The following is a 16,070-nucleotide window of genomic DNA, read 5'->3' as shown; positions in this document are numbered from 1 at the left end:
GTCCTAGTGGACTGTTAATATGATCCCAGGCAATGTTCTGGGGACACGGGTGAAAATCCTGCCACAATGATTCCGAGACTCATGGTGACCATGATTCCATTATTGGAATAACGAAATATTCCCACCCACCCTCCTCCTCTAACCTAATAATAAGACCCGTTGTGGTAAGTAGGGAAGTGCTGCATTTTGCTTGTTCTATTCTTTAGACCTAGTTTTTTTATAAAAGGTTACTTTTAGAGGGATGGCAGTGAAGGCAGTGCAATGTTCCTCTTGCAACATGTTTGAGGTGAGGGATGCCATGGACGTCCCTGCTGATTACACTTGCAGGAAGTGCACCCATCTCCAGCTCCTCCAAGACCGTGTTAGGGAACTGGAGCTGGAGTTGGATGAACTTAGGATCATTCGGGAGGCAGAGGGGGTCATAGATCGGAGCTTTAGGGAAGTAGTAACTCCAAAGATGGCAGATAGATGGGTGACAGTGAGGGGGACTGGGAGGAAGCAGCCAGTGCAGGGACCCCCTGCAGCCGTTCCCCTCAAGAACAAGTATACCGTTTTGGATACTTGTGGGGACGACGACTTACCAGGGGTAAGCAATGGGGTTCAGGCCTCTGGCACGGAGCCTGTCCCCGTTGCTCAGAAGGGAAGGGTGGAGATTCGAGGAATAGGGAAAGAGAACACTTAAATGCGTGGCTACAGGGATGGTGCAGGAGGGAGGGATTCCGGTTTTTGGATAACTGGGGTTCTTTCTGGGGACGGTGGGACCTCTATAAACAGGATGGTCTACACCTGAACCTGAGGGGCACCAGTATCCTTGGGGGGAGGTTTGCTAGTGCTCTTGGGGGGGGGTTTAAACTAACTCTGCAGGGGCATGGGAACCCAGATTGTAGCTTCAGGGTGCAGGGCCTGGAGTGTAGGGAGGTTAGGAACTTGGCATCAATTTCCAAGGAGGGTGTCTGTAAACAGGAAAGTGGCTTGAAGTGTGTATACTTCAATGCAAGAAGTATACGAAATAAGGTAGGTGAACTTGCAGCGTGGGTTGGTACCTGGGACTTCGATGTTGTGGCTATTACGGAGACATGGCTAGAACAGGGACAGGATTGGCTGTTGCAGGTTCCAGGATTTAAATGTTTTAGTAGGGTCAGAGGTGGGGGTAAAAGAGGGGGAGGTGTGGCATTGCTTGTCAAAGATAGTATTACAGTGGTGGAAAGGACGATGGATGAGGACTTGCCATCTGAGGTAGTTTGGGCTGAGGTTAGGAATAGGAAAGGTGAGGTCACCCTGTTAGGAGTCTTTTACAGGCCTTCTAATAGTCCTAGAATCATTGAAGAAAGGATAGGGAAGGTGATTCAGGAGATGAGTGACAGTAATAGGGTGGTTGTTATGGGGGACTTTAACTTTCCTGATATTGATTGGGAAAGCTATAGCTCAAGTTCGTTAGATGGGTCAGTGTTTGTTCAATGTGTGCAGGAGGGTTTCCTGACACAATATGTAGACAGGCCAACAAGAGGTGAGGCCATACTGGATTTGGTTCTGGGTAACGAACCAGGCCAGGTGTTAGAATTAGAGGTAGGTGAGCACTTTGGGGATAGTGACCATAATTCGGTGATTTTTACACTCGTGATGGGGAGGGATAAGTGTGTACTACAGGGCAAGAGTTATAGCTGGGGTCAGGGAAATTATGATGCGGTGAGGCATGACTTAGGATGTGTGGCTTGGAAAAGTAGACTCCAAGGCAAGAGTGTAAATGATATGTGGAGCTTGTTCAAGGAGCAACTATTGAGTGTCCTTGATAATTATGTACCTGTCAGGCAGGGAGGAAAGGGTCGTGCGAGGGAGCCGTGGTTTAATAAGGAATTGGAATCCCTTGTTAAATGGAAGAGGGCGGCCTATCTCAAGATGAGACGTGAAGGTTCAATTGGGGCGATTGAGAGTTATAGGGTAGCCAGGAAGGACCTGAAGAGAGAGCTAAGAGCAGCAAGGAGGGGACATGAAAGGTCCTTAGTCGGTAGGATTAGGGAAAACCCTAAGGCTTTCTATAGGAATGTTAGAAATAAAAGAATGACTAGGGTAGGAATAGGTCCAGTCAAGGATAGTAGTGGGAAGTTGCGTGTGGAGGCGGAAGAGATTGGGGAGACACTGAATGAATACTTTTCTTCAGTATTTACTCAGGAACAGGGCATTGTCGTCGATGTGAATACTGTGTCACAAATAAGTAGAATGGATGGCTTTGAGGTATGTAGAGAAGAGGTGTTGGAAATCCTGGAAAAGGTGAAAATAGATAAGTCCCCTGGGCCTGATGGCATTTATCCTAGGATTCTCTGGGAAGCAAGGGAGGAGATTGCAGAGCCATTGGCCTTGATTTTTATGTCCTCTTTGTCTACAGGAGTAGTGCCAGAAGACTGGAGGATAGCAAATGTGGTTCCCTTGTTCAAAAAGGGGAGTAGGGATAACCCTAGTAACTATAGGCCGGTGAGTCTCACTTCTGTTGTGGGCAAAGTCTTAGAGAGAATTGTAAGGGATAGGATTTATGCACATCTGGATAGGAATAATGTGATCAAGGATAGTCAGCATGGTTTTGTGAAGGGCAGGTCGTGCCTCACAAACCTTATTGAATTCTTTGAAAAGGTGACGAAGGAGGTTGATGAGGGGAAAGCGGTAGGTGTGGTATATATGGATTTTAGTAAGGCGTTTGATAAGGTTCCCCATGGTAGGCTACTGCAGAAAATACGGAGATATGGCATTGAGGGTGAGTTGGAGGTTTGGATTAGGAATTGGCTGGATGGAAGAAGACAGAGGGTAGTAGTTGATGGCAAAGTTTCTTCATGGAGTGCCGTCACTAGCGGTGTTCCGCAAGGATCTGTTTTGGGACCATTGCTGTTTGTCATTTTTATAAATGACCTGGAAGAGGGGTTAGAAGGTTGGGTGAGCAAGTTTGCGGATGATACGAAAGTCGGAGGAGTTGTTGACAGTGAGGAAGGATGTGGCAGGTTACAGTAGGATATAGAGAAGCTGCAGAGCTGGGCAGAAAGGTGGCAAATGGAATTCAATGTAGCTAAGTGTGAGGTGATTCACTTTGGGAAGAATAACAAAAAGATGGGGTACTGGGCTAATGGTCGGATACTTGGTAGTGTGGATGAGCAGAGGGATCTTGGTGTCCATGTACACAGATCTCTGAAAGTTGCCACCCAGGTAAATAGTGCAGTGAGGAAGGCATATGGCGTACTGGCTTTTATTGGTAGAGGAATTGAGTTCCGGAGTCCTGAGGTCATGATGCAGTTGTATACGACTCTGGTGCGGCCGCATCTGGAATATTGTGTGCAGTTTTGGTCGCCATACTATAGGAAGGATGTGGAGGCACTGGAACGGGTGCAGAGGAGGTTTACCAGGATGTTGCCTGGTATGGAAGGAAGATCGTATGAGGAAAGATTGAGACACTTGGGGCTGTTTTCATTAGAGAAAAGAAGGTTTAGGGGTGACTTGATTGAGGTGTACAAGATGATTAGGGGGTTAGATAGGGTTGACAGTGTGAACCTTTTCCCGCGTATGGAGTCGGGTATTACAAGGGGGCATAGCTTTAAATTAAGGGGGGGTAGATATAGGACTGAAGTTAGGGGTAGGTTCTTCACTCAGCGAGTCGTAAGTTCATGGAATGCCCTGCCAGTAGCAGTGGTGGACTCTCCCTCTTTATGGGCATTTAAGCGGGCATTGGATAGGTATATGGAGGATAGTGGGTTAGTATAGGTTAGGTGGGCTTGGATCGGCGCAACATCGAGGGCCAAAGGGCCTGTACTGCGCTGTATTCTTCTATGTTCTATGTTCTAAGAGCAGAGTAATAGTTATTGGGGACTCGATAGTTCGAGGCACAGATAGGCGGTTTTGTGGGGGCGAGAGAGAGTCACGTTTGGTATGTTGCCTCCCAGGTGCAAGGGTACGTGACGTCTCTGATCGTGTTTTCCGGGTCCTTAAGGGGGAGGGGGAGCATCCCGAAGTCGTGGTCCACATTGGCACCAACGACATAGGTAGGAGGAGTGCTGAGGATGTTAGACAGGCTTTCAGGGAGCTAGGTTGGAAGCTCAGAGTTAGAACAAACAGAGTTGTTGTCTCTGGTTTGTTACCCGTGCCACGTGATAGAGAGTCGAGGAATAGGGAGAGAGAACAGTTAAATGCGTGGCTACAGGGATGGTGCAGGAGGGAGGGATTCCGGTATTTGGATAACTGGGGTTCTTTCTGGGGAAGTTGGGACCTCTATAAACAGGATGGTCTACACCTGAACCTGAGGGGCACCAGTATCCTTGGGGGGAGGTTTGCTAGTGCTCTTGGGGGGGGTTTAAACTAACTCTGCAGGGGCATGGGAACCTAGACTGTAGCTTTAGGGTGCAGGACCTGGAGTGTAGGGAGGTTAGGAACATGGCATCAATCTCAAAGGAGGGTGCCTGTAAACAGGAAAGTGGCTTGAAGTGTGTATACTTCAATGCAAGAAGTATACGAAATAAGGTAGGTGAACTTGCAGCGTGGGTTGGTACCTGGGACTTCGATGTTGTGGCTATTACGGAGACATGGGTAGAACAGGGACAGGATTGGCTGTTGCAGGTTCCAGGGTTTAAATGTTTTAGTGGGGTCAGAGGTGAGGGTAAAAGAGGGGGAGGTGTGGCATTGCTTGTCAAAGATAGTATTACAGCGGTGGAAAGGACGATGGATGAAGACTCGCCATCTGAGGTAGTTTGGGCTGAGGTTAGGAATAGGAAAGGTAAGGTCACCCTGTTAGGAGTTTTCTACAGGCCTTCTAATAGTCCTTGAGACGTAGAAGAAAGCATTGCGAGGATGATTCAGGAGAAGAGTGAAAGTAATAGGGTGGTTGTTATGGAGGACTTTAACTTTCCTGATATTGACTGGGAAAGCTATCGCTCGAGTTCGTTAGATGGGTTGGTGTTTGTCCAAAGTGTGCAGGAGGGTTTCCTGACACAATATGTAGACAGGCCAACAAGAGGTGGGGCCATACTGGATTTGGTTCTGGGTAACGAACCAGGCCAGGTGTTAGAATTGGAGATAGGTGAGCACTTTGGGGACAGTGACCACAATTTACTCTAGTGATGGAGAGGGATAAGTGTGCACTGCAGGGCAAGAGTTATAGCTGGGGGCAGGCAAATTATGGTGCGGTGAGGCACGACTTAGGACACGTGGCTTGGAAAAGTAGGCTTCAAGGGAAGGGTGCAATTGATATGTGGAGCTTGTTCAAGGAGCAACTATTGAGTGTCCTTGATAAGTATGTACCTGTCAGGGAGGGAGTAAAGGGTCGTGTGAGGGAACAGTGGTTTAATAAGGAATTGGAATCCCTTGTTAAAGGGAAGAGGGCGGCCTATGTAAAGATGAGGTGTGAAGGTTCAATTGGGGTGATTGAGAGTTATAAGGTAGCCAGGAAGGATCTGAAGAGAGAGCTAAGAGCAGCAAGGAGGGGACATGAAAAGTCCTTAGTTGGTAGGATTAGGGAAAACCCAAAGGCTTTCTATAGGTATGTCAGGAATAAAAGAATGACTAGGGTAGGAATAGGTCCAGTCAAGGATAGTAGTGGGAAGTTGCGTGTGGAGGCTGAAGAGTTTGGGGAGACACTGAATGAATACTTTTCGTCAGTATTCACTCAGGAACAGGACATTGTTGCCGATCTGAATACTGAGTCACAATTAATCAGAATGGACGGCTTTGAGGTATGTAGGGAAGAGGTGTTGGAAATTCTGGAAAGGGTGAAAATAGATAAATCCCCTGGGCCTGATGGCATTTATCCTAGGATTCTCTGGAAAGCAAGGGAGGAGATTGCAGAGCCATTTGCCTTGATTTTTATGTCCTCGTTGTCTACAGGAATAGTGCCAGAAGACTGGAGGATAGCAAATGTGGTTCCTTTGTTCAAGAAGGGGAGTAGGGATAACCCTAGTAACTATAGGCCAGTGAGTCTCACTTCTGTTGTGGGCAAAGTCTTAGAGAGAATTGTAAGGGATAGGGTTTATGAACATCTGGATAGGAATAATGTGATCAAGGATAGTCAGCATGGTTTTGTGAAGGGCAGGTCGTGCCTCACAAACCTGAGTGAATTCTTTGAGAAGGTGACTAAGGAGGTGGACAAGGGTAAATTGGTAGATGTGGTGTATATGGATTTTAGTTAGGCGTTTGATAAGGTTCCCCATGGTAGGTTACTGCAGAAAATACGGAGGTATGGCATTGAGGGTGAGTTGGAGGTTTGGATTAGGAATTGGCTGGCTGGAAGAAGACAGAGGGTAGTAGTTGATGGTAAAGGTTCATCTTGGAGTGCAGTTACTAGCGGTGTTCCGCAAGGATCTGTTTTGGGACCATTGCTGTTTGTCATTTTTATAAATGACCTGGAGGAGGGGCGAGAAGGTTGGGTGAGCAAGTTTGTGGATGATACGAAAGTCGGTGGAGTTGTTGACAGTGAGGAAGGCTGTGTCAGGTTACAGCAGGATATAGATAAGCTGCAAAGCTGGGCAGAAAGGTGGCAAATGGAGTTCAATGTAGGTAAGTGTGAGGTGATTCACTTTGGGAAGAATAACAAAAAGATGGGGTACTGGGCTTATGGTCGGATACTTGGTAGTGTGGATGAGCAGAGGGATCTTGGTGTCCATGTACACAGATCTCTGAAAGTTGCCACCCAGGTAAATAGTGCGGTGAAGAAGGTATATGGCGTACTGGCTTTTATTGGTAGAGGAATTGAGTTCCGGAGTCCTGAGGTCATGTTGCAGTTGTATAAGACTCTGGTGCGGCCGCATCTGGAGTATTGTGTGCAGTTTTGGTCGCCATACTATAGGAAGGATGTGGAGGCACTGGAACGGGTGCAGAGGAGGTTTACCAGGATGTTGGCCTGGTATGGTAGGAAGATCGTATGAGGAAAGGCTGAGGCACTTGGGGTTATTTTCATTGGAGAAAAGAAGGTTTAGGGGTGACTTGATAGAGGTGTACAAGATGATTAGGGGTTTAGATAGGGTTGACCATGAGAACCTTTTTCCACGTATGGAGTCAGCAATTACAAGGGGGCATAGCTTTAAATTAAGGGGTGGTAGGTATAGGACAGATGTTAGGGGTAGATTCTTTACTCAGCGAGTCGTGAGTTCATGGAACGCCCTGCCAGTAGCAGTGGTGGACTCTCCCTCTTTATGGGCATTTAAACGGGCATTGGATAGGCATATGGAGGATAGTGGGCTAGTGTAGGTTAGGTGGGCTTGGATCGGCACAACATCGAGGGCCAAAGGGCCTGTACTGCGCTGTATTTTTTCTATGTTCTATGTTTCTATTACTGATTTTTCAGGAAAATCCCATCTGATTCCCTAAGGTCCTTTTGGGAAGGAAACTGCCAACCTTACCTGGTCTGGCCTAGATGTCGCTCCAGACCCACAGCCAACGTGGTTGACTTGACTCTGAAACTGGGCACTTAGCGATGGGTAATAAATGCTGGCGTGGGGATGTCAAAATTCTGTGAATGAATTAAAACATTCAGTAACTTGTCTGAACATTCAGTACCTTTGTGTCTTCGATAAATGCACAGTCTGTGGGTAACTGCTGCAGGTCTGGACAGGATAAAAAGTAGGAACGCTGTATATAAAAAGGAAAATCCTCCCGTGTTCCCATGGCCAGGATTGGAACCAGTGGGTGACAGTGGTAATGGCATAAAGATTCAAGATGGCGGCAGCACAGGGTGACTCTTTGTCAGCTCTCTGTAGCAGACCTTATCCTTGCATTTCTTACAATCGTCCTGCAGTTTTGAACCTCAGTTCCAAGCCTGTAAAAATTACGTGCAATACTCCCTTAAATCTCTTCAGAGGTCGGAAGATCCTAAACACGTCCAGACGCGAATGTTCACCTTCTGTGCAACTGCATTCCTCACTCTGTTACATCACCTGGTGATCTCTGTACGGTATGATCTGTCTGGACTGTGCGCAAAACAAAACTTGTCACTGTACCTCGACACGTGTGACAATAATACATTGAATCAAGAGTCCTGGCCAATTCTGACTGGTGTTAGGAGCTAAGGAACATTGTAGGATTTGATAGCCGCCCGGCATTATTGATCTGACTGAGGATTCCCCAGGGAAAACCTGCTTTCTGCAGCTGGACTCAAAACCTGCACCACAGTTCCTGAGGCACGAGCAATACGACAGACAATGGTAAACATGACACTTCGGAGACTAGGGCTGGGTGTTTGATTTACAATGAGTCATGGTTGGGGGGGGGGGGGGGAGGGAGGGGCGCATTGCTTGGTTTCGAGGTCACCCCCTTGGGAAGACTTAATGTTGTCCGTAACGAGCACCTCCTGCTGGAAGGAATGGGGAGTTCTCGAAATGAGCCGTGGCCTGCTTTGCCCTGGGTTGACCTGGAACTCAGTGCGCAGTGCAGTAGAACACTGGTACTGCCACCCCCCCCCCTCCCCCACCCCCCCCCCGCCAGCTGTTCACGCACATGAGTCACCACTCGTTACTGTAAAACTGTAATCGTTGTGTGTGTTGGAAGGTCATACTCTTCTTCTTTCATTTCCTCTTCATGTAGCTTTTGTTATCCTGCCTATTTCGGTATCTCTTACCACACCAAACTATATCGGTTCACTTGTTTAGTCAAGTGGTAACCGTGGAGGTGAAGGCAAACTGCTCCATATTTGTACACAGCAAGCCCAAAGATGTGCAGGTTAGAGTGGATTGGCCTCAGCTAAATTGCCCATGGTGTTAGGCGCATTAGTCAGGGGTATTACATTAGATTCTCTACAGTGTGGAAATAGGCCCTTCAGCCCAACAAGTCCACACTGACCCTCTGAAGAGTAATCCAGCCAGACCCATTCCCCTATATTTACCCCTGACTAACGCACCTAATGCTATGAGCAATTTAGCATGGCCAATTCACCAAACCTGCACATCTTTGGATTGTGGGAGGAAACCGGAGCACCCGGAGGAAACCCACGTAGACTCGGGGAGAATATGCAAACTCCACAGATAGGCGGGAATCGAATCCAGGTCCCTGGCGCTGTGAGGCAGCAGTGCTAACCACTGAGCCACTGTGCCACCCCATGTATACAGGGCAGGGGAATGGGTCTGGGTAGGTTACTCTTCAGAGGGTTGGTGTGGACTTGTTGGGCCGAAGGGCCTGTTTCCACACTGTAGGAAATCTAATCTAATCTCCCACAAGCAAAAGGTACATTACCTGTGTCCGTCAGGTTGATTGAAGGATAAAATGTAGGCCTGGATGCTGGGGAAACTGTCCGTGCGGGTCCTTGAAATAGTGCCAAAGGATTTTTCACCGCTATCTGTTTGTGTCTATTTTAACTCAAGAAGGGTCAGGGATAAGGGTGATGAACTTATAGCATGGATCAGTACTTGGAGCTACGATGTTGTCGCCATTACAGAGACTTGGATATCACATTGGCAGGAATGGTTGTTGGATGGTCTGGGGTTCAGATGTTTCAGAAGGAATCAGGGAGGAGGTAAAAGAGGTGGGAGAGTGGCATTGCTAATCAGGGATAGTATCACAGATGCAAAAAGGGAAGTCGTTGAGGAGGGCTTGTCTACTGAGTCATTATGGGTGGAAGTCAGAAACCGAAGAGGAGAAGTCACTTTATTGGGAGTTTTCTATAGATCCCCCAGTAGCAACAGAGGCCTGGAGGAGCAGATTGGGAGGCAGATTTTAGAAAGGTGCAGAAATAATAGGGTTGTTGTCATGGGTAATTTCAACTTCCTTAATATTGATTGGAACCTCCTTAGCGCAAATAGTTTGGATGGAGCAGATTTTGTCAGGTGTGTCCAGGAAAGATTCTTGACTCAGTGTGTAGATAGGCCGACTAGAGGGGAAGCCATATTGCATTTGGTGCTTGGCAAAGAACCAGGTCAGGTGTCAGATCCTCGCTGGGAGAGCATTTTGGTGAGAGTGATCACAACTCCCTGAACTTTACTATAGTCATGGAGAGGGATATGAGCAGATGGTATGGTAAAGTATTCAACTGGGGCAGGGAGAATTACAATGCTGTGGAGCATAAATTGGGAACAGATGTTCTATGGGAAATGCACAACAGAAATGTGGAGGTTGTTCAGGGAACACTTCCTGGATAGGTTTGTCCCACTGAGGCAAGGAAGGGATGGTAGGGTGAAGGATCCTTGGATGACAAGGGATGTAGAACATCTCGTCAAGAGGAAGAAGGAAGGTTACTTAAGGTTGGGGAGGCAAGGATCAGACAGGGCTCCAGAGGGTTACAAGGTAACCAGGAAGGAACTGAAGAATGGACTTAGGAGAGCTAGATGGAGGCATGAAAAAGCTTTGGGGGATAGGATTAAGGAAGACCCCAAGGCATTCTATAGTTAGGTGAGGAACAAGAGGATGGCCAGAGTGAGGGTGGGCCGATCAGGGATAGTGGAGGGAATTTGTGCCTGGAGTCGGAGGAGGTTGGGGAGGCCCTAATGAATACTCTGCTTTAGTATTCACTACTGAGTGCGACCTTGTCGTTCGTGAGGACAGCGTGAAACAGGCTGATGCACTCGAACAAGTTAAGAATGAGGATGTGCCGGAAATTTTGAAGAACATGAGGCTAGATAAGTCCCATGGGCCAGACGGGATATACCTAAGGTTACTTCGGGAAGTGAGGGAAGAGGTTGCTGAGGCAATGATCTTTGCATCCTCACTGTACACTGGAGTAGTACCAGATGATTGGAGGGTGGTAAATGGTATTCCCTTGTTCAAGAAAGGGAATAGGGATAACCCTGGGAATTACAGACCAGTCAGTCTTAGGTCTATGGTGGCAAATTATTGGTGAGGATTCTGTGAGACAGGACTTATGACTACTTGGAGAACCATAGTTTGATTAGAGATAGCCAGCATGGCTTTGTGAGGGGCAGGTCATGCCTCACAAGTCTTATTGAATTCTTTGAGGATGTGACAAAACACACCGATGAAGGTAGAGCGGTGGATGTGGTGTATATGGATTTTAGCAAGGAGTTTGATAAGGTTCCCCATGGTAGGCTTATTCATAAAGTAAGGAGGCATGGGATGCAGGGAAAGTTATCTTTCTGGATACAGAATTGGCTGGCCCATAGAAGACAGAAGGTGGTGATGGATGGAACGTATTCAGTCTGGAGCTCAGTGAGCAATGGTGTTCCGCAGGGATCTGTTCTGGGAACACTGCTCTATGTGAGTTTTATAAATGACATGGATGGGAAAGTGGAGTGGTGGATAGTGTGGAGGGCTGTTGTAGGTTGCAGTGGGACATTGACAGGATGCAGAACTGGACTGAGAAGTGGCAGATGGAGTTCAACCTGGAAAAGTGTGAAGAGATTCACTTTGGAAGTTTGAACTTGAAGGCAGATTGCAGGGTTAAAGGCAGGATTCTTGACAGTGGGGAGGACAGAGGAATCTTGGGGTCTATGTCCATAGATCCCTTGTAGTTGCCATCCAAGTTGATAGGGTTGTTAAGAAGGTGTATGGTGTGTTGGCTATCATTAGCAAGGTGATTGGGTTTAAGAGCCGTGAGGTTATGCTGCAGCCCTATAAAGCCCTGGTTAGACCACACTTGGAATATTGTGTTCAGTTCTGGTTGCTTCATTATAGGAAAGATGTAGAAGCTTTAGAGAGGGTGCAGAGTAGATTTACCAGGATGCTGCTTGGACTGGAGGGTATGTTTTGTGAAGAAAGGTTGAGGGAGATGGGCTTTTCTCATTGGAGCGAAGAAGGATGACAAGTGACTTGATAGAGGTGTATAGATGATGAGAGGCTGAAATAGAGTGGATAGCCAGAGACTGTTTCCCGGGGTGGAAATGACGATCACAAGGGGACATCATTTTAAGGTGATTGGAGGAAGGTTTAGGGGAGATGTCAGAGGTAGGTTCTTCACACAGAGAGGGGTGGGTGTGTGGAATGCACTGCCAGCAGTGCTAGTAGAGTCAGTTACATTAGGGACATTTAAGCGACTCTTGGATAGGCACATGAGTGATAGTAAAATGAAAGGTATGTAGGTTAGTTTGATCTTAGAGTAGGATAAAAGGTCAGCACAACATCGAGGGCCGAAGTTTAGAATCAACGTTTCTGGCTTAGGCCCTTCGTCAGGAATTCCTGACTCTCCTGCTCCTCGGATGCTGCCTGACCTGCTGTGCTTTTCCAGCACTACACACTCAACTCTGATCTCCAGCATCGGCAGTCCTCACTTTCTCCTATTCATGTCCCCATCCAGATGCCTTTTAAATGTTGCAATTGTACCAGCCTCCACCACTTCCTCTGGCAGCTCATTCCATACATGCACCACCCTCTGGGTGAATAGGAAGGGTTTAAGAGATGGGCCAAGTGCTGGGGAATGGGACTGGATGAATTTAGGGTATCCGATCGGCATGGACAAGTTGGACCTAAGATGCTGCTGTACTCTATGAATATTTTCAGTATTTTCACTTCATTATTCCGGTTCCCAGAATTCTAGAGTAGAGTCATACCGGACTCAAACTGTTAATTCTGTTTCTCTCTCTGCGCAGATGCTGCCTGGGCCTGCTGAGTTTCCCCAGCAATTTCTGTCCTTGTTACCTCCATCTTAAAAAAAGAGATTCTAAGGAAGATGGCTGTGAGTAAACAAAACTTTCTCCTCATCGCTCTCACATCGCTTTCAACAGCAAACACTCACTCTGGATTGTTGTGCGAAGTGAGCAGTGACAGGCACTATATAAATTCGAGTTTTTCTTGTTGCTGGTGACTGGCATTGGGAGCCATATTTTAATATTTAACAAGCCGCCAAAGTTGTGCTTCAGATCTAGCTCCACAGATATGAGCAACAAGATATTAATAGCTGAAAAGTGGGCTGCCTGACTGAGCATTGGAACTGCAAGGAGGCATCTCACCCAGCAGCAGCTGGGGTTTCGATCTGAATGTGAACCGAGGACAGTATGAGTCGGACCCAGTGAGGTTTTGTAAGGACACGTTATGTTGAGGCAGACCTGATCTTTTCTCACTCAGCACTGAGACTGGCAGCATTGCTGTGACCTGATGGTTCAATATCGGTTTGTCGTTGTGGAATCATTGCATTTCCTACAGTGCCGAGCAAGGCCCATCGGGCCCACACTGACCCTCTGAAGAGCATCCCACCAAAACCTCCTTATCCCGGTAACCCTGCATCCCCCGGGGCCAACCCATCTAACCTGCACATCCCTGGATACTGCGGCCAATCCACCCTAACCTGCATATCCCTGGATACCGCGGCCAATCCACCCTAACCTGCACATCCCTGGATACCGCGGCCAATCCACCCTAACCTGCATATCCCTGGATACCGCGGCCAATCCACCCTAACCTGCACATTCCTGGATACCACGGCCAATCCACCCTAACCTGCACAACCCTGGATACCGCGGCCAATCCACCCTAACCTGCACATCACTGGATACCGCGGCCAATCCACCCTAACCTGCACATTCCTGGATACCGCGGCCAATCCACCCTAACCTGCACAACCCTGGATACCACGGCCAATCCACCCTAACCTGCACAACCCTGGATACCACGGCCAATCCACCCTAACCTGCACATTCCTGGATACCGCGGCCAATCCACCCTAACCTGCACATCACTGGATACCGCGGCCAATCCACCCTAACCTGCACATCCCTGGATACCGCAGCCAATCCACCCTAACCTGCACATTCCTGGATACCGCGGCCAATCCACCCTAACCTGCACAACCCTGGATACCGCGGCCAATCCACCCTAACCTGCACATTCCTGGATACCGCGGCCAATCCACCCTAACCTGCACAACCCTGGATACCGCGGCCAATCCACCCTAACCTGCATATCCCTGGATACCGCGGCCAATCCACCCTAACCTGCACAACCCTGGATACCACGGCCAATCCACCCTAACCTGCACAACCCTGGATACCACGGCCAATCCACCCTAACCTGCACATTCCTGGATACCTCAGCCAATCCACCCTAACCTGCACATTCCTGGATACCGCGGCCAATCCACCCTAACCTGCATATCCCTGGATACCGCGGCCAATCCACCCTAACCTGCACAACCCTGGATACCACGGCCAATCCACCCTAACCTGCACATTCCTGGATACCGCGGCCAATCCACCCTAACCTGCACAACCCTGGACACCACGGCCAATCCACCCTAACCTGCACATCCCTGGATACCACGGCCAATCCACCCTAACCTGCACATCCCTGGATACCACGGCCAATCCACCCTAACTTGGACATACCTGGATACCACGGCCAATCCACCCTAACCTGCACAACCCTGGATAACGCGGACAATCCACCCTAACCTGCACATTCCTGGATACCGCGGCCAATCCACCCTAACCTGCACATTCCTGGATACCGCGGCCAATCCACCCTAACCTGCACATTCCTGGATACCGCGGCCAATCCACCCTAACCTGCACAACCCTGGATACCGCGGCCAATCCACCCTAACCTGCACATTCCTGGATACCGCGGCCAATCCACCCTAACCTGCACAACCCTGGATACCGCGGCCAATCCACCCTAACCTGCATATCCCTGGATACCGCGGCCAATCCACCCTAACCTGCACAACCCTGGATACCACGGCCAATCCACCCTAACCTGCACATTCCTGGATACCTCAGCCAATCCACCCTAACCTGCACATTCCTGGATACCGCGGCCAATCCACCCTAACCTGCATATCCCTGGATACCGCGGCCAATCCACCCTAACCTGCACAACCCTGGATACCACGGCCAATCCACCCTAACCTGCACATTCCTGGATACCGCGGCCAATCCACCCTAACCTGCACAACCCTGGACACCACGGCCAATCCACCCTAACCTGCACATCCCTGGATACCACGGCCAATCCACCCTAACCTGCACATCCCTGGATACCACGGCCAATCCACCCTAACTTGGACATACCTGGATACCACGGCCAATCCACCCTAACCTGCACAACCCTGGATAACGCGGACAATCCACCCTAACCTGCACAACCCTGGATACCGCGGCCAATCCACCCTAACCTGCACATACCTGGATACCGCGGCCAATCCACCCTAACCTGCACAACCCTGGATACCGCGGCCAATCCACCCTAACCTGCACATACCTGGATACCGCGGCCAATCCACCCTAACCTGCACATCCCTGGATACCACAGCCAATCCACCCTAACCTGCACATCCCTGGATACCACGGCCAACCCATCTAACCTGCACATCCCTGGATACTGCAGCCAATCCACCCTAACCTGCATATCCCTGGATACCACAGCCAATCCACCTTAACCTGCGTAACCCTGGATACCACGGCCAATCCACCGTAATGTGCACAACCCTGGATATCACAGCCAATCCACCCTAACCTGCACAACCCTGGATACCACGGCCAACCCACCCTAATGTGCACGACCTTGGATACCACGGCCAATCCACCCTAACCTGCACAACCCTGGATACCGCGGCCAATCCACCCTAACCTGCACAACCCTAGATACCACGGCCAACCCACCCTAATGTGCACGACCTTGGATACCACGGCCAATCCACCCTGACCTGCACAACCCTGGATACACGGCCAATCCACCCTAACCTGCACAACCCTGGATACACGGCCAATCCACCCTAACCTGCACATACCTGGATACCGCGGCCAATCCACCCTAACCTGCACAACACTAGATACCACGGCCAATTCACCCTAATGTGCACGACCTTGGATACCACGACCAATCCCACCTAACCTGCACAACCCTGGATACCACGGCCAACTGAGATAGCCCATTTATTAATATAGTCACAATTGGGGTAGTTCTTGTTTAGATTTATTCAATTCCATGTTCACCGCCTGCCTTGGTGGGATTTGAACTAATTAATCGCAACAATATCCTGGGGTTCTGGTTTACTGACCCAGCAACGCTACCTCCACACCAGTGTCCTCACCAGAAGAGAACTGGAATCCAAACTGGATTTAAGTTGGGCTTTTGTGGTGCGGTGGTACTGTCCCTACCTCTGAACCAGAAGGCCCCCGTTCAAATCTCACCCACTCCAGAAGTTTGTCAGGACAGTTTGAATGAAAAATATC

The 16,070-nt window shown here is 49.0% G+C and overlaps 1 long non-coding RNA gene across 3 annotated transcripts in view; it reads right to left on the bottom strand.

Annotated features, from left to right (window-relative positions):
• LOC122552201 (uncharacterized) overlaps positions 1–16,070 on the bottom strand; it is a 40,241-nt gene that overhangs the window by 9,036 nt on the left and 15,135 nt on the right. For all 3 annotated transcript variants that reach the window (XR_015754475.1, XR_015754474.1, XR_015754473.1), the window contains exon 3: positions 7,365–7,474. This is a non-coding gene — a long non-coding RNA (uncharacterized LOC122552201). The remainder of the gene's footprint in view (positions 1–7,364; positions 7,475–16,070) is intronic.

This window comes from Chiloscyllium plagiosum, unplaced genomic scaffold (assembly GCF_037043375.1).
Source record: "Chiloscyllium plagiosum isolate Xiang-an unplaced genomic scaffold, Cpla_swu_hap1 HiC_scaffold_45, whole genome shotgun sequence".
In the NCBI taxonomy this organism is placed as follows: domain Eukaryota; kingdom Metazoa; phylum Chordata; class Chondrichthyes; order Orectolobiformes; family Hemiscylliidae; genus Chiloscyllium; species Chiloscyllium plagiosum.
Note: the sequence above shows the minus strand (reverse complement) of the source record. Positions and strands in the feature narration are given on the sequence as shown.